Source organism: Symphalangus syndactylus, chromosome 4 (assembly GCF_028878055.3).
Source record: "Symphalangus syndactylus isolate Jambi chromosome 4, NHGRI_mSymSyn1-v2.1_pri, whole genome shotgun sequence".
NCBI lineage: Eukaryota > Metazoa > Chordata > Mammalia > Primates > Hylobatidae > Symphalangus > Symphalangus syndactylus.
In genome coordinates this window covers 45,045,792-45,064,071 of record NC_072426.2, presented here as the reverse complement: position 1 = coordinate 45,064,071, position 18,280 = coordinate 45,045,792, and the positions used below count along the sequence as shown (strand labels likewise).

The 18,280-nt window shown below is 48.5% G+C and overlaps 1 protein-coding gene and 1 pseudogene across 4 annotated transcripts in view; one reads left to right on the top strand and one right to left on the bottom strand.

Moving 5' to 3' along the window:
- PALD1 (phosphatase domain containing paladin 1) overlaps positions 1-18,280 on the bottom strand; it is a 108,440-nt gene that overhangs the window by 57,592 nt on the left and 32,568 nt on the right. The window contains exon 1 of one of the 4 annotated variants that reach the window (XM_063637207.1): positions 13,702-14,183. The exons of the other annotated variants lie outside the window; for them this stretch is intronic. The gene's annotated coding sequence lies outside the window, so the exon portion shown is untranslated. Of the gene's footprint in view, positions 1-13,701; positions 14,184-18,280 lie in introns of those variants that run through there. 4 annotated transcript variants of the gene reach the window in all.
- The window catches only part of LOC129480069 (transcriptional repressor protein YY1-like), a 28,391-nt pseudogene that overhangs the window by 4,981 nt on the left and 5,130 nt on the right, over positions 1-18,280 (top strand).

Sequence of the window (18,280 nt, the reverse complement as noted above, 5' to 3'; positions counted from 1 at the left end):
AGCAGCAGAAGTTTGAGGGCCACACACCAGCCCCCCAATCACTCATTCCACATCTTCTTGACTGGCTCAACCTTCTTGTCTAGCCCACTCCCCACATCAAGAGGCTTCCTTACCCTCCCCTCCGTGCCTTTCCACCACAGGGGTCTCCCTGGGGACCCACCAGGCAGGAGCTGGGGCTGGCCTTCAATGGCATCCTCAGGGCCTGGCCTGTGCTTGGCACAAAGGAGCCACTTGGATAAACAAAACTGGGAAAATGTTTTTAAAACAATAAAAAGCTAGCCTGGGCAAGATGGTGAGACCTCATCTCTACAAACACATACATACACCATACACACACACACAAAACATACAAATGTAACAATTAGCCAGTGTGGTGGTATGCACCTGTGGTCCCAGCACTTTGGGAGGCCAAGGCTGGCGGATAGCTTGAGGCCAAGAGTTCGAGACCAGCCTGGGCAACATGGCGAAACCCCATCTCTACTAAAAGTACAAAAATTAGCCAAAACCTTAGTACAAAAAGGTGCACACCTTCAGTCCCAGCTACTTAGGAGGCTAAGGTGGGAGGATCACTTGAGTCCAGGTCAAGGCTGCAGTGAGCTATGATTGCACCACTGCACTCCAGCCTGGGTGACAGAGCAAGACCCTGTCTCTAAATTTTTTTTTTTTTTTTTTTGAGACAGAGTTTCACTCTTGTAGCCCAGGCTGGAGTGCAATGGCGCGATCTCGGCTCACTGCAACCTCCTCCTCCTGTGTTCAAGCGATTCTCCTGCCTCAGCCACCCAAGTAGCTGGGATTACAGGCACTCGCCACCATGCCCGGCTAGTTTTTTTTTTTTTTTTTCTTTTTTTAGTAGAGATGGGGTTTTACCATGTTGGCCAGGCTAGTCTTGAACTCCTGACGTCAGGTGATCCATCTACCTCGACCTCCCAAAGTGCTAGGATTACAGGCACGAGCCACTGTGCCTGGCCTAAAAAATTTTCTTTTAATAAAAAGATAATTTTTTAAAGGATCAACTTTACAGGTCTCTGTGTTGTGAGAATAAACCAGACAGCACAGATGGGGTTTTAGTTCAGGTCCCAGAATACAACATACAGTCCATAAGTGGCCACCATGTGTTGACTGCCTGAAAGAAAATGCTGGGTGGGAGGCGCTGACCTCCGACCGCCCCCATCCCCAGGTGAGAAACCTAAGGAGGAGGACACATGTAGGCCAGAAGCCAGAGAAGCCCTTTCGGGTCAGAAGGAAGACAGAGTGACTCTGGGGGGGCTCCTCTCTGACAGGCAGATCCCACCTATGAGAGAGAGTTGCCTGGCTGAGACCCCTGGGTCTCTCGATGAGTCATGCCCTCCCTGCTGCTCAGAGGGGCAAGTGAAATAGGGTACCTATCAAGTCCCCTGGGCCCTTCACTCACTCCTGAGGACCAAACATGTTAGCACCTTGAGCAGGATTTGAAATCACAAACACTGAATTCTTTTTTTTTTTTTTTTTTTTTTTTTGAGACGGAGTCTTGCTCTATCACCCAGGCTGGAGTGCAGTGGCCCGATCTCGGCTCACTGCAAGCTCCGCCTCCCGGGTTCACGCCATTCTGCTGCCTCAGCCTCTCCGAGTAGCTGGGAGTACAGGCGCCCGCCACCACGCCCGGCTAATTTTTTTTGTATTTTTAGGAGAGACGGGGTTTCACTGTGGTCTCAATCTCCTGACCTCGTGATCCACCCGCCTCGGCCTCCCAAAGTGCTGGGATTACAAGCGTGAGCCACCGCGCCCGGCACAAACACTGAATTCTTAACCCAATGGCTTCCACCTCCACTCCCCCAGGCTGTGTCATTCAGGTTCATTGGGGGAAAGGATAATAATGGCAGCAGGTAACATGTGCTGGACTCCAATAGGGTGCCAGGCACTGCGCTCAGCCGTGCATCTGTCGTCTAATCCCACAGTTCTGAAAGCAGGCTCCACAGACCCCAGGGCCCAGTGCCTTCCTTCCAGGGGTCCAGAGGTCAACAGGATTCTCACAGCAGCACTAAGACATCACTGCCTTTCACTGGAATGACATTTGGTGGCTCAAAAGCCATGGGGGGTGAAACTGCTACAGTCTCAGAAGAAACAAGGCAGCAGCCCCAAAATGGGCCAGTCTCACTGTGTTCCCAGAGATATGCACTCGCAGTGACAAAATTCACCAATGTCACATAAGGGTCCATGATGAGGCAGTAAAAATGATTAGTTTCACTGAATCTTAGCCTTTGGGTACATGTCCATTTGACATTCTGTTTGATAAAATGGGAAGTGCACATAAGGCCCGAGAATGACACAGCGGTTGTCAGAGTTGGAGCTGACCCAGCCTCTGGTCCAAAGAATATATATATATATATATATATATATTTGAGATGGGGTCTTGCTTTGTCACCCAGGCTGGAGTGCAGTGGCATGATCATGGTTCACCACATCCTCAACCCGGGCTCAAGCCATCCTCCCACCACCTCAGCCTCCCAAATAGCTGGGACTACAGGTGTGCCACCATGCCCGGCTAACTTTTGTATTTTGGGTAGATATGGGGTTTGGCCATGTTGTTCAGGATGGTCTCCAACTCCTGGGCTCAAGTGACCCACCCACCTCAGCCTCCCAAAATGCTGGGACTACAGATGTGAGCCACTGCACCTGGCCGGGAACAACATTTTTACTTGACAGAATGACCAACAGACAAACAGTGGGTTTTCAGATATGAGTATTTGGCAGTTTCTTTTTTCTTTTCTTTTTTTTTTTTTTTTGAGACAGAGTTTCTCTCTTGTTGCCCAGGCTGGAGCATAATGGCACGATCTTGGCTCACCGCAACCTCCGCCTCCCGGGTTGAAGTGATTCTCCTGCCTCAGCCTTCCGAGTAGCTGAAATTACAGGCATGCACCACCACACCCAGCTAATTTTGTATTTTTTTTTAGTAGAGATGGGGTTTCTCCATGTTGGTCTCAAACAGGCTAGTCTTGAACCCCCGACCTCAGGTGATCCGCCTCCCTCGGCCTCCCAAAGTGCTGGGATTATAGGCGTGAGCCACTGCACCTGGCCATGGCAGATATTTTCACAAAATGAGTAAAGTAAGCCTGTCCCTTCAAAGAAAATAACTGACTGAATTTGTTGCCAATAATAAAGCTGGAGCTTGGAGCTTTCAAGGGAAAATTAGAATTTTGGAAAGCATGTGTCACCCACTGTGAGTTCAAAAGCTGCTGAAAACAAAGATTTTTCTGATAATAGGTGTGACGATAGTAACAGATGTGACTTTTTTAAAATGTTGACATGAAATGTATCCACATTTGGAAGATCTGTGTAACACACAGGGCCAATATTTTCCCAAAGACAGATGCCTGATATTACAAAATCTCGTAACAGAGCCATTTGCACTGCAACACAGTCCAGTGGATCTTAACGTGACGAGGTACAAAATGTTCATTAACGTGCTTTCAGATTCCACATTTCAACTACCTTTAACAATCAACCACCTGTCAAATTTTTACGTAGGATCAAAGGAAAATATCTAGAGGCTAATAAACCATTTCTCCCTTTTCACAATACATATCTGTGGTGAGGCCGATTTTCTTCACCATACTTCAGTAAAAACAATGTATCACAATAGATTGAATGCAGAGGCAGGCATGAGAATCCAGCTGTCTTCTGTTAAGCCAGACACGAAAGAGGCTTGCAAATCTGTAAGGCAATGCCACTCTTCCCATTCAATTTTTTTGTTTTGGAACATATAGTTATTTTCCAGGAAAAATAATAGATTTTATTTATGTTGCCATATAACAGGTTTGTTATAAATGAATTTATAAATACGTGTTTTTGTTAGTTTTCTCAGACGGAGTCTTGATCTGTCATCCAGGCTGGAGTGCAGTGGCACAATCTCGGCTCACTGCAACCTCCACCTCCCAGGTTCAAGTGATTCTCCTGCCTCAGCCTCCCGAGTAGCTGAGATCACAGGCATGCGCCACCATGCCTAATTTTTGTATTTTTGGTAGAGACAGGGTTTCACCATGTTGGCCAGGCTGGTCTCGAACTCCTGACCTCAGGTGATCCGCCCACCTTGGCCTCCCAAAGTGCTGGGATTACAGGCGTGACCCACCGTGCCCAGCTGAAATACGTGTTTTTAAATATACTGTTTCAATTTCCAGCGTGGTAGCTATTGATATATGTATATAAGCCACATAAAAGCTCTTAGAGTTGTCAATTTTTAAGTGTAAAGGAGCCCTGAGAATATGTTTACAGTTTGATTTCATCTTCATAACCCTTGCCTTACTCCCATTTTTGCAGGTGCAGACACTGAGGCCCAGATGGTCCGGGTTAACTTGCCCCAAGGGTGCGCAGGTGGCTGAGCAGGGCTCAAAGCCAGGCAGCCAGGCTTCCCAGGCATGCTCTTTACAGCTGCCCCTCATCTTACATTATGCTCCCAAAGGAAGTGCGGAAGGATAAAAGAAGACGTGATACAAAGGAAGCCACAGACATGAAAGAAGAGAACGTAAGTAAATATTTTATAATCTTGGGACAGAAAAGAACTTTCTACACAAAATTCTGGAGGCAGAACACATAAAAGTTAAAGATGGATAGATCAGACTGCATAAAAAATAATCAGCTTTTGACCAATCAGAACAAAACAAAACACGAAGTTACAAGGCAAATGACAAACTGGATAAAAATATTTTCAACGTATTTTTATTATTTGTCATTCTCTTTTTTTTCTTCTGAGACAGAGTCTCGCTCTGTCATTTAGGCTGGAGTGCGGTGGTGTGATATAGGCTCACCACAGCCTCCGCCTCCCAGGTTCAAGCGATTCATGCCTCAGCCTCCTGAGCAGCTAGGATTACAGGCACACACCACCACGCCCGGCTAATTTTTGTATTTTTAGTAGAGACAGGGTTTCGCCATGTTGGCCAGGCTGTTCTCGAACTCCTGACCTAAGGTGATCCACCCGCCTTGGCCTCCCTAACTGCTGGGATTACAGGCATAAGCCATTGTGCCCGGCCTATTATCTGTCATTCAACATACGGATTATTTTTCAAACAAATGGGAAAACAAGTACATCTTGAAAGTAAAACAGACCAAAAATAACAAGCAAAATAGAAAGAGAAGAAATACAAATGACCAATGAACATGAGACACAATATCCAACCTAACTTGTAATGGAAAACCCAGAAATCGGCTGGGCGTGGTGGTTCACCCCTGCAATCCTAGCACTTTGGGAGGCCGAGGCAGGCAGATCACCTGAGGTCGGGAGTTTGAGACCAGCCTGACCAACATGGAGAAACCCCGCCTCTACTAAAAATATAAAATTAGCTGGGCGTGGTGGTGCACGTCTGTAATCCCAACTACTCAGGAGGCTGAGGCTGGAGAATCGCTTGAACCCAGGAGGTGGAGGTTGCAGTGAGCCAATATCACACCACTGCACTCCAGCCTGGGCAACAAGAGCGAAACTCCAAAAGAAAAGAAAAGAAGAGAAGAGAAGAGAAGAGAAGAGAAGAGAAGAGAAGAGAAGAGAAGAGAAGAGAAGAGAAGAGAAGAGAAGAGAAGAGGAGAAGAGAAGAGAAAAGAGAACCCAGAAACAATGAGAGCCATGCAGTGTCCATCATCACATCAGAGGTGAACCAGGGTGGAAATGCCCATGTGGGCATGGGCACTGGGGACGGGCTGTCTCCTGAACACCTGGCAGGATGTAAACCGGTAATAATTCTAAAATATCTTTAAAATGGCCTTTTCAGATGAATGGAACCGTGTAGTATTTGCTTACGTTGGCTTCTTTTGCCCCATATCCTGTTAGGGATATTCATCCACCACTGCTCCATCCATTTTCATGACTACACAATGACGTCCATGATACATTCGACTTCAACCACTATGAATGTGAAAGATATTTCTAGTCTTTCACTAATATCAACAAAACTGTCCTGCAGACCCTTTGACCCTGCAATCCTTCTATCAATGTATCCAAAGGAAACGGGGAAAGACAGGGCCACAGAGGTATCCAGTACAGTTTTGTTGATATCAGTGAAAGAGTAGAAATGTCTTCACATCAACAGTGCTTGAAGCTGAATGTATCATGGATGTCATTAAAGCCATGAAAATGGATGGAGCAGCAGATGAACATCCTTAACAGGACATGGAGGGAAAAAAGCCAACATAAGCAAATACTACATGATTCCATTTATCTAAAACTCAAAAACAGGCAAAACTAGTCTATGATGTTGAAAGTCAGGCAAGAAGTCCTGTTGAGAGCAGGAAGAGGGTGTGCTGATGGGATACAGGAGTCTGTATTTTTCGTAGATATGGGGGTCTCACTATGTTGCCCAGGTTGGTCTCGAACTCCTGGCCTCAACTAATGCTCCTGCCTCAGTCTCCCAGGGCACTGGGATTACAGGCATAAGCCACTGTCCTTGGCTCTTTTATGGATGTTAAACTTCAAATGAAGTAGCAGCTTATTTACAGATGTAGAAAAATATCTACTATATGTCTAGTTTTTTTAAAAAAAGACACCACAGTATTTTACAGTTTTGTTCCATTAAAAAGGGGGAGGCCTCTTGTATACAAATGTGTGTGAACATAGGAATGCATGCGTGCGCGCACGCGCGCACACACACACACACAGGAAAAATGTCTGGAAGGACAAATCTCAAAACATGAATGGTGAACCGTGGTTATCTCTGGAAAATGGGATCTCAGATGATTTTTCTCATCTTCCTGGGTATCTTTATTTTCTCTCATTTCCCTACAGTAAACATACACTATTTAGAGAAAAAAGACAAAAAAGAACTACACAGTGGCCGCTGACACCAGCAACCATGGTTCTGCATCAGCTTCACAGCCCAAGAGACCCTGACCCCACGGGGTGAGGACGCTCCCGAGGTGCCACTGCTGGAACACTCAACACCTTCCCATGGGAAAACTGGCCAGTGGGGTCAGAAGGAGCTGCGTAGACCCCAGGGCCGTCCCTCACCAGAGGCCCATGGCTTGGCCTCTCTGAGCCTCACTTTCCTGCAGGGCAGTGAAGGTTAAATAAGGCCATGATGTCCTGGCAAGACGAGGTTAGTTCTCAGGATGGCTCTTACACCCAGGTTCCCCCAGGTTCCATGGAGGCCCAGGGAGGCTGAGAAACTTCCTCACCTCATGCAGCAGGCCTGTGAGGCCTGGTTCTCCCCAGAAACAACCACAGGAGGCACCCTGGCCCACACAGTCCTCCCCACAATTGGAGTGTGGTCCAGAGGCCTGACCCCAGGAAGTTCTCTCCCCTCCCTGGGCCTCAGCATCCCCAGGAGTAAAAGGAGCAGGCTGGGCATTGCACTTGACCTCATGTAGCCTCCCTCTGTGGCAGGAAAGGTGGGATGTCTCATCCAGACAGGAAGTGACCTTGCCGGATGAATGACAGGCCAACATTCCATCAGGAGCCCCCACCTGCTGGTGGCCTGTGGGGTCATGGGAGCTGGGAATGGGTGGGCATACAGAGGCCAAGGAGGAAACAGGATTTACTGCGGAAGGCCAGGCACACGGCAGACCCCCAGCAGGGAAGTGACTTCATTTCACACATTGTCCTCTTCACTTCCGCCCCCGGCATGGGAGGAACTTAACCCTAAGAGGGCCATATTGCACCGGCTCCAGCCAACTCCACACGGACCAGAGCAAGAGAGTCCAAGCTTTCTCCTTCCCCCACCCCTATAATCCCCAATCCACAGATAAGGAAACTGAGGCACAGAGAGGCTGACAGAAGCGCAGGGACTCCAGCACCTTTCCCATTATACCGAGCTGCACAGTGGAGGAAGATGTTAACTAATGGTCGGGAACTCTGGGAAGGCTTCCTGAAAGAGGAACAGAGCTGGGCCTTAAAGGATGAGCAACATTTGATAGACTGGAAGGGGGAGGAAGCGCACTCTGCGCAGAGGGAGAAGCATAGAGAGAGAGGTGCTTCCTGTATAGTATTGTGGGAAGAATTAAGGTGCTTGTGAGGCCAGAATATAGGATGAGGTGGGGTAGGCCGAACCCCAGTCCCTGGGGACCATGCCAAGATCTTAGGTGTTGCTCCGCGGGGTGTGATGTGCTGCCCAGCTGTGGCAATGGGAAAGAAGCACAACCACGGCCTGTGTCCACCTGGTGGGGCTGCAGGGAGGAGGCAACATGTGGAGGCACCTGAGCAACAGGGTGGGTACTGCTCTGGAACATCTGGGGTGCAAAGCTCACCCCACCAACCCCAACCAAACTAAGAAAGAAGTTCACAGTACCAACAGTACCATGCGCCAAGGTACCACATGCCAGACCAATGAGCAAGCAGGGCGTTGAATGCAGACTGCCTGGGCTCGAGCCTCAGCTCCACCACGACCAGCCTGATGCCCCTGACTGAAGCTCCACCTCTCTATGCTTCAACACCTGTCAGTGAAGTCCATGCCCACACCCTCCTCTGAGGCCATGAGGACTAACTGAGAAAACCCCTGTACAGATCCACCTGAGTGCCACAGCTGGGGCGTGACAAAGAGTCACTGCCATCTCATTTCTCCAAATAGCCCTGCGGCTACAGGTTGCGGCCATTCTGACGCATCAGGAGGCCGAGTGACTTGGCCTAGAACCCACGGCAAAGAAACAGTGGAGCAAAGATTCAAACTCAGGCCGTCTGGCCCTGAATGCCTAGGCTCACACCAGCCCGTCAGGCAAAACAAAACCCACAAGAATGAAACCTGCACCTGCCAGCTGTGGCTCTCCAGGCCCCCAAGCAGCTTCGGGCAGGGGAGCGAGCGCTCCACCACCTCAAACCTCCAGTGGCAGAGGGAGGAGCAGAGAGAAAATGCCAGGCCATGGGAGAGGAAGAAAAATATTTTTAAGTTTGTCCCTCTTCCTGTTTATCTGTCCCTTCCATCCTGAAGTCCTGGTAGCTGTTTTTTCAGGGAAAGTCCTGCCAAGAGGGACATCCTGCCATGTGGCCACCCCAGGCCAAGCCGCCCCTGCCAGCCTCGCACTGTGGGCTCTGAGGCCCACCTCCCTGCAGACACTCCCGCCTGGCCCAGAAGCTGCTGCATAAAGAGGCTTTCAGAAGAAGCTGGGGCCCGGGAAGGGGACCTGGGGCTGGGAGGAGGGGCCCATACCGTGGCACCAATCAGCTCCACACTCAGGCCACAGAGGTGACAAGAAGGATTTGAAGAAATAACTCTAAGCCTGGTATTGAAGAAGGAAGGGCCAGAGCCAGAGCTGGGGTCAGGAACACACAGCACTGGCTGTAGAGCCAAGCAGAACTGGCATCCAAACCTAGCTTGCCCACGACTTACTGTGTGACCTTGGCTAAGTTACCAAACTTCTCTGAGCCTAGTTCCCTTATCTGTAAAATAAGGATAATGTTAATACCTACTTCATAGAGATATGGTAAGGATTACATGAGACAATGTAAGGAAAGTGCCAGCACCTGGGAAACATAACAAATGCTATTTATTGCCACTCTCACCATCAAGCTGACCCCCTCACTCAATCCCAAAGACGTACGATACCTTTTTTTTTTTTTTTTGAGACAAAGTTTTGCTCTTGTTGCCCAATCTGGAGTGCAATGGGGCAATCTCGGCTCACTGTAACCTCTGCCTCCCAGGTTCAAGCAATTCTCCAGCCTCAGCCTCCCAAGTAGCTGGGTTTACAGGCGCGCACTACCACGTCTGGCTAATTTTTTGTATTTTTAGTAGAAACAGGGTTTTACTCTGTTAGCCAGGCTGGTCTCAAACTCCTGACCTCAGGTGATCTACCCACCTCAGCCTCCCAAAGTGCTGGGATTACAGGCGTGAGCCACCGTGCCCAGTCTGTGCAATACCTTTCAAATATGCTCAAAAGAACAATTACAGCCTCAAAAAAAAAACAAAACAGGACAGGCATAGTGGCTCATGCTTGTTATCTCGACACTTTGGGAGGCTAAGGCAAGAGGACTGCTTGAAGTCAGGAGTTTGATACCAGCCTGGGCAACACAAGAACTCATCTCTATAAAAAATAATTTTAAAGATTAGCCAGGTGTGGTGGCACGCTCCTGTGGTCCCAGCTACTCGGGAGGCTGAAACAGGAGGATTGCTTGAGCCCAGGAACTTGAGGTTGCAGTGAGCTAGGACCATGCCACTATGCTCGCTTTAGCTCTGGTGATAGAGCAAGACCCCATCTCTAAAGAAAAATAAAATAAATGTTAACATTTTTTAAAAGAAATGAATTCTGACACACGCTACAATATGGATGAACCTTGAGGACATTATGTTATATGTTTAAATAAGCCAGACACAAAAGAAGAAATATTGTACGATTCCAATAATATGAGATACCTTGGTCAAATTCAGAGACAGGAAGTAGAACTGCAGGTGCCAGGGCCTGAAGGAGAGGGAGTGGGGAGTTAGTGTTTAATGGGTGCAGAGTTTCAGTTTGGAAAGAAGGAAAAGTTCTGGGGCTGGATGGTGGTGATGGGTGCACAACAATATGGATGCTCTTAATGACATTAAATTATACAATTTTAAATGGCCAAAATGGTAAATTTTATGTTACGCATATTTTACCATGGTAAAAGAAAATTAAGGCCTCATTAAAAAATGTTGTTAATAGGCCAGGCACATGGCTCCTGCCTGTAATCCCAGCACTTTGGGAGGCCAAGTTGGGCGGATCACGAGGTCAGGAGATCAAGACCATCCTGGTTAACATGGTGAAACCCTGTTTCTACTAAAAATACACACACACACACACAAAAATTAGCCAGACATGGTGGCACACGCCTGTAGTCCCAGCTACTCGGGAGGCTGAGGCAGGAGAATCGCTTGAACTCGGGAGGCAGAGGTTGCAGTGGGCCGAGATCGCACTACTACTGCACTCCAGCCAGGGTGTCAGAGTGAGACTTTGTCTCAAAAAAAAAAAAAAGTTTTTAATGCCTATATTCATTTCTGTCTCCAGCCCTGCAGAGCTCAGGATGGAGAGATGGAGCAGATATGGAAAGAACTAAAGGCACCGCCACCCAGAGAGTTGGCACAGTCAGGACAGCTGTGCGACGGGCGCTGAGGAATGACCCAAACACTACCTGGGGTCAGGAGTTGGCGGCCTCGTGGCCAGGCATGCGCCGGCCCCAGACAGGCTGGGTCTGAGCGAGGCAGCTGCGCACACCTGCTCCCGCCAGGAGCACGCGTGAGTAGAAGGTGTGTGCAGGGCCCTGATCAGATCTTCATCCACGTATGTGCACCGTCCCAGGCTCAAGATGCCAGTACAGCCCCTATGTGCTGACCGGGGTCTGTGCCTGGCCAGCACCAACATCCAACAAACAGCAAGCCCTCCTCATCTCTCCCAGCACCAACCACCACATAGGGCAAACAGCAGTCTGGCCACTCTCTCTGGAGCCAGGGATGGGGAAGGAGGTGGGCGAGGAAGGCAGAGAAGACTGCTGCTTCGTGGGCACACCCAGTGAAATGAGACTTGGAAATATGGCCCTCCAGAAACCCCCCACCCCCAACTCCAGCCTGACCACTCTCCCACAAGGCTGCAGCTGGGAGTGGGAGGTTGTTAAGACTGGAAGGTGAAGGGAGGAAGAGGGTTAGACAGGCTAATCGAGTTACCATGTGACCCTGGGCAAGGCTCTTCCTCTCTCAGACTCTTTGGAACCTCCTCCGTCTCCCTCTTGGTGAAAGGAGGATTCTACCCCAGCACCCAGCAGTTCACACCTGGCCCTACATCCTAGAGAAGTGGATGTTCATGTTCATCAAAAGACACAAAAATGTTCACAGTAGCTTTATCCACAAGCACCAAAAAAGGAAACATGGCAAAGTCCCAACAATAAGAAAAAGAATCAACAAATTGTCCCTACCATGGAACCCTACTCAGCAATGAAATGAACGACACTGATACCTGCAGCGACACGGGTGACTCCCTCAGGGCTGATGTGGAATGAAAGACACCAGATAAAAACAGCTCATACTGTGTTAGTCCACTTGTACAAAGTTCAAGAATAGGCAGGATGATCCTTGGGAAGGTGGTCAGGAGAGTGACCACCTACAGGGGTGGGAGGGTGGGGGAAAGGACCGGGAAGGGGCACCAGGGAGCCGTTCTACACCTTGATCTGGGTAGGGGGACACAGGTGATACAACCGTAGCAATTCATCAAGCTATGCCTTGATTCACTATCTGGAAATTAGATCTCAACTGACAAAATAAAACAGAAATAGCTAATAACTCATACTCTGCCCTCCCCTGAGGACTGCAGTGAGGCTATACTAACAGGCTGTGTGTGGAAACATGGCAGGGGTTGGGTTATGGGTAAGAACATTGGCTGGGAGTCCGAAACACCAGAGTTCAAGTCCTGATACTCCCTAATGGGATATTTTCTTTCCCTTTTTTTTAATTTTCTTTGTTGGTTAACCAGGTTTTGTTGTTGTTGTTGCTGTTGTTGTTGTTGTTGTTTAAGATAGAGTCTCCCTCTGTTGCCCAGGCTGGAGTGCAGTGGTACGATCATGACTCACTGCAGCCTCAACCTCCCAGACTCAAGCAATCCTCCCACCTCAACCTCCCAAGTATTTGGGGAACTACAGGCACACACTACCACAGCTGGCTAATTTTTTTTTTTTTTGTAGAGACAAGGATCTCACTATGCTGCCCAGGCTCCACTCAAACTCCTGGGTCTCAGTGATCCTCCTGCCTCAGCCTCCCATAGTGCTGGGATTACAGGTGTGAGCCACCACACCCCCGGCCTGCCAGATGTTTTTTATTACAAAAGTAACGTGTACTTATTGTCACAAGTCAAAGGTCTATACAGAAAAAGCTTATGCCCTTCCCATCCCCATCCAAGCCCACCTCTTAAGCTTCCTTGTGCAACAAGCTTTTGCCCTGAACAGGACAACACAAACACCCCTCCCAGCCAATACAGGTAATTCCAACCCTGTCTGCTTAATGGTGGCAAGCCATTTCATTGCATCACTACTCATTCAACAAACAGCTGCGAAGTATTGACCCCGTCAACCAGACAGGCACAGACCCGTACCCTCATGGAGCAGATCTTCCAACAAGAGAAAGAGAGGGAGGGAGGGAGGGAGTCCACCAGGGAACACGATTATGATACACTGTATACATTGTGATGTGGGCTACCAGGGGCTGAGAGGCTGAGCTAGAAGATGAGAAAGATAGGGAAAGGACATATTTTAGATATGACAGTCACGGAGGGCCTATGCCGACGTACGAAGACAGGAAGGCCCCAGCCATGTGAAGACGCATGCCCGGCAGCAGAGGGAACGGCCCGTGCAGATGCCCTGCAGTGGGAAGAACACAGAACTGAAAGGAGACAGTGAGTCTCCAGTTCACTGCCGTGAAATCCTTGTGCACACAGCCTTGCATCCTGATAGTTTACTTCTTTAGGACAGGTTACCAGAATTCGGGAGGCTGAGATAAAGATGTGCACTTAAACAACTTTCAGAGATACTGCCAAATTACCTTTCCAAAAGGTCGTTGCATTTTATACAGCAACCAATGCTGCTTCATGCTTAAGAAAGCCAGTTTCCCCACATCCTGCCTAGTTCAACACGTTACCAATCTTTCATTTCTGCCCATATAAAAGCTACCTACTTCGTTGTCTGCAGAATGGGGGGACATGACCAGTCCCCTTCCACAGGATGCTGTGAGGTTGAACTGAGAAATCCCTCTAACTTGCCAAACCCAGTGCCTCACACAGAGCAAGCCCCCACCCACGGGAGCAGGCTCTTACCATCCTTTCCATGCAAATGCCCGGAGGTAGCTGCGAGTTCCATAATTACTCCGCTGACAAGGGGAGCTTCTGAGGGAGCTCAGAATGCTCAAACCCACGAGGTTCACGTGACGGTTCTGGAGTCAGGGATATGGGGAAGAGGAGGTGGCAACTGTGGTTCAGCCAGAGAGCCCTGGGCAGGGAGCGGAGAGACCAGGTTCCAGTCCACCTTTCTGCGGATCATTTTCTCATCTATAAAATGGGCTCATGCGTTCTCTCTTCCTGTAGCTATCCTACAAACATTTCTGGGACACCACCTGTGTGTGAGGCACTGTTCTAGGAGCCAGAAATACAGAGCAAAAATCCCTGCCTCATGCACACTAGCAAGAGACACAGAAATAAACTATATAAATTAGTAAAATAGTATACAAGGAGATGCAGGGAAGAGGTGAAATTTTAGACAAGGTATGCAGGGGAGGCCTCACATGAGAGTAAAGACTGAAGTGACGCGGCAGCCCTGTGGCTCTCTGGAGAAAAAGCACCTCCGGTCGCGGGGCTAGCCTATGCAAATATCCTGTGGGGGGGTGTTCTTAGGGTATTGAAAGAGCCACGAGCTAGCCAGTAGGGCTGTGACAAGGTGAGCATGATGCTGGGTATTGGACGATGGTGTCCTGGAAGCCACAGTAAGGACACTGGCTTTTACTGTGAGGATACAGGGAGCCCCTAGGGAGCTTGGGACAGAGAAGTGCTCTGACCTGAGTTTTAAGTTCTGACAAGGTCTGCTAGCTGCTGTGTTAGAAGAGTTGGTTGGGGACAATGGCAGAAACCAGCAGAAACATCAGGTGGCTACTGCAACAGTGCAGGTGATGCTGGATGCTGCCAGCAGCAGAGGACAGGTGAGGACATGGCTCGTCCTGCATCCATGCTGAAGGTGAGGCCAGTGAACCTCCTGGCATGTCTTTTCTGAAGTGTAAGAGAAAGAGAGAAACCACGGACAGCTTTGCAGTGTTTGGCCTGAACACCTAGAAGCGTGGGGTTGCCACTGAGACGGGCCAGACTGGGGGGAAGTGGGCGTGCAGTGAGGACTGAACAGACAGACAAGGGGGCCAACGCCACCCTCAGCTGCAATCTTAGAAGGAGGCAGCATCCCAAAAGAGGGACTGGTCCTGAGGCTCACACAGGCCATTGTGGAAAGCGACACAAAAGACAAGACAGAGGAAAAGAGGATCTGGAGAGGAAGTCAACATGGCATGTCTGACCCACTGCAGACATCACTGTCCGCAGAGTCCAGGCTGTGGCCATGGCTGGGCTGCTCACAGACCCCCTTCACGGGTGGGGAAACTAAGGAACAGTTCTACAGTAAGCACCTCTTGTTTAGGTGCCAGAAACAGGCTACGAGTGGTGACTCATGCCTGTAATTCCAACATTTTGAGAGGCTGAGGCGGGAAGATCACTTGAGCCCAGGAGTTCAAGCTTGCAGTGAACTGCGATCATGCCACTGCACTCCAACCTGGGCAACAGAGCAAGGCCCTGACTCAAAAAAAGGAAGCAGCAGTGGCAGCTGGAAAGGGCCAGCATGAGCCACGGTAGCGGGGCAGGCAGCCAGTGAGCCCATTTGTTTCCTATAGCTCGCACCGACTACCCCCAAAAATGGGACTATGGAGTGAGACTCAGTGTCCTCACCCACCAAGGGAGACCCGAGGATTCCCAAGAGGTGATGCAGGACCCTGGGTTGCCAAAACTGAGAACATGACTCAATCCAGACTCCATGAATGCCTGCTTAGGGATCTGTGAAATTTTTAAATTGAGATATAATTCACATACCATAAAATTCACCCTTTAAAGAACAGATGCTCCTTGATGTAACCATGGGGTTACGTTCTGACAAACCCATCATAAATTATACATATCCTAAGTCAAGGCCGGGTGCAGTGGCTCACACCTGTAATCCCAGCAGTTTGGGAGGCCAAGGCAGGTGGATCACCTGAGGTCAGGAGTTCTACACCAGCCTGGCCAACATGGTGAAACCCCATCTCTACCAAATACACAAAAATTAGCCGGGCATGGTGGCAGGTGCCTGTAATCCCAGCTACTCAGGAAGCTGAGGCAGGAGAATTGTTTGAACCCAGGAGGCAGAGACTGCAGTGAGCCAAGATTGTGCCACTGCATTCCAGCCTGGGTGACAGAGCAAGACTCTGTCTCAAAAAAAAAAAAAAAAAAAAAAAAGTCAAAAATGCATTTAATTCTGGTAACACAGCAGACAGTCCCTGACTTAACGATGGTTCCACTTACACTTCTTCAACTTTACAATGGTAGAGTGATACGATCGCAGGATGTAAGGAGGTCCTTGACTCACCAGGGAGTTATATGCAGATAAACCCATCGTAAAGTTGAAAAAGTGTAAGTGGAACCATCGTAAGTCAGGGACCGTCTGTATATGACTTAATGATTTTTAGTATGTTCACAAAGTTGTGCAACCATCACCACTGTCTAATTCCAGAACATCAAACTCAAAAAGTTAAACAAAGACTTACCATATGACCAAGCAATCCCACTGCTAAGTATATACCCAAGAGAATAAAAAATAAGTATCCAAACAAATACTTGTACATGAACATTCATAGCAGCCAAACAGCTATTCACAATAGCCAAAAGGTAGAAACAACCCAAATGCTCATCAAATAATAAGTGAATAAACAAAGTGTGGCCTATCCATACAATGGAAAGTTACTCAGCCATGAAAAGGAATGGAGTACTGATACTTGCTACAACACAGATGAGCCCTGAACACCATGCTAAGTGAAAAAAGCCAGACACAGACGGTCACGTATTACATGATTCCCCTTATATGAACTATCCAAAATAGGTAAATCCAGAGACAGAATGCAGATCCATGGTTGCCAGAGGCTGGGGGAGGGGAAACTGAGAGGGATTACTTAATGGATGGATGGAGTTTTCCTTTTGGGGTGATGAAAATGTTTTGGAACTGAAAATGTTTGCGGTGATGGTTGCACAACATTGCAAATGTACTAAATGCCACTGAACTGTACACTTCAAAAGGGTTATTTTTAACGTTAATTTCAAAAAGTAATGAGAGCATCCCCTGGTCGTCCAAATAACCATCTCATAAGCAAGCAGTGCCCTACAATTTGAGCCTCAAGTTTGCTCCTGTGTTTACAATCCAGTTCCTTCTCCATGAAGGCCAAATGATATCATCACACACAGCATAAAGAAAGGTTGTGATTCAAATAGGAAAACAAAGGGGGTGGGGAGGGAGACCAGAGCCACCCCATAGCCCATGGCAGCCTGGAGGTGCCCAATTCAAAGGCCCAGCCTCTTAGCAGTCAGGACCATGTGCATGTTGAGAGCATCTGCGTGAAATGAGCAAAGCCCATCTCCATGCCAAATTCCTGATTCCTACAAGAAGTGGGTTTAGGCTGGGCACAGTGGCTCACGCCTGTAATCCCAGCACTTTGGGAGGCTGAGGCAGGTGGATCACAAGGTCAGGAGATCAAGACCATCCTGGCTAACACGGTGAAACCCCGTCTCTACTAAAAATACAAAAAAATAGCCAGGCATGGTGGCAGGCGCCTGTAGTCCCAGCTACTCGGGAGGCTGAGGCAGGAGAATGGTGTGAAACCAGGAGGCGGAGCTTGCAGTGAGCCGAGATCGTGCCACGCCTGGGCAACACAGGGAAACTCCATCTCAAAAAAGAAAAAAAAAAAAAAAGAAGTGGGTTTAAGAGAGACTACAAGCAGATTTCAATAATGCCACTATTCAATGCTTATCTTCAATCAAACAAGCCAGCTTTCCAGGTATCAGGCAATGCCCTATTAAAACAGACGTTCAGAGATTGCTCACATGTAGTCTAGGCTTAAATGTGAGGTCTGATTACCCCAAACCATCCCATCAGCCCAACATTATTAGTACCTCCCTATACAACAGGCCCAAGAAACAGAGGAGGGGACACAGGAGAGGCCCAAGGGCACAGCTCTCTACCATCAACCCAAGGTTGGCAATGTAGGTGCAGTTAACATCCTTCCAATTAAAAAGTAACATTGTTCATTGGAAATGAGTTGGCTTTCTGGTTTTACTACTATTTCCTGTTTTTTTAATAGTTTTGTAAAAACTTTAGTCTAAGGTGTTTATGCCTGGTCTTATACACATTTCAGTTATATTACAGTAAGAATAATGTCAATCAGCAAGTGAGGGGTTTGTTGTTGTTGTTCAAAAGGGAGTCCTGAGCTCAGGAGTTGAACACCTGGGCAACACAAGACCTCATCTCTATTTAAAAAATTTTTAAATTAGCTGGGTGTGGTGGCACACACCTGTGGTCCTAGCTACTCAGGAGACTGAGGAGGGAGGATCACCTGAGCCCAGGAGGTTGAAGCTGCAGTGAGCCATGATTGCACCACTGCACCCCAGCCTAAGCAACAGAGTGAGACCTTTAAAAGAGAGAGAGAGAGAGAGAGGGCCAGGCGTGGTGTCTCATGCCTGTAATCCCAGCATTATGGGAGGCCGAGGCAGATGGATCACCTGAGGTCAGAAGTTCAAGACCAGCCTGATCAACATGGTGAAACCTCATCTCTACTAAAAATAC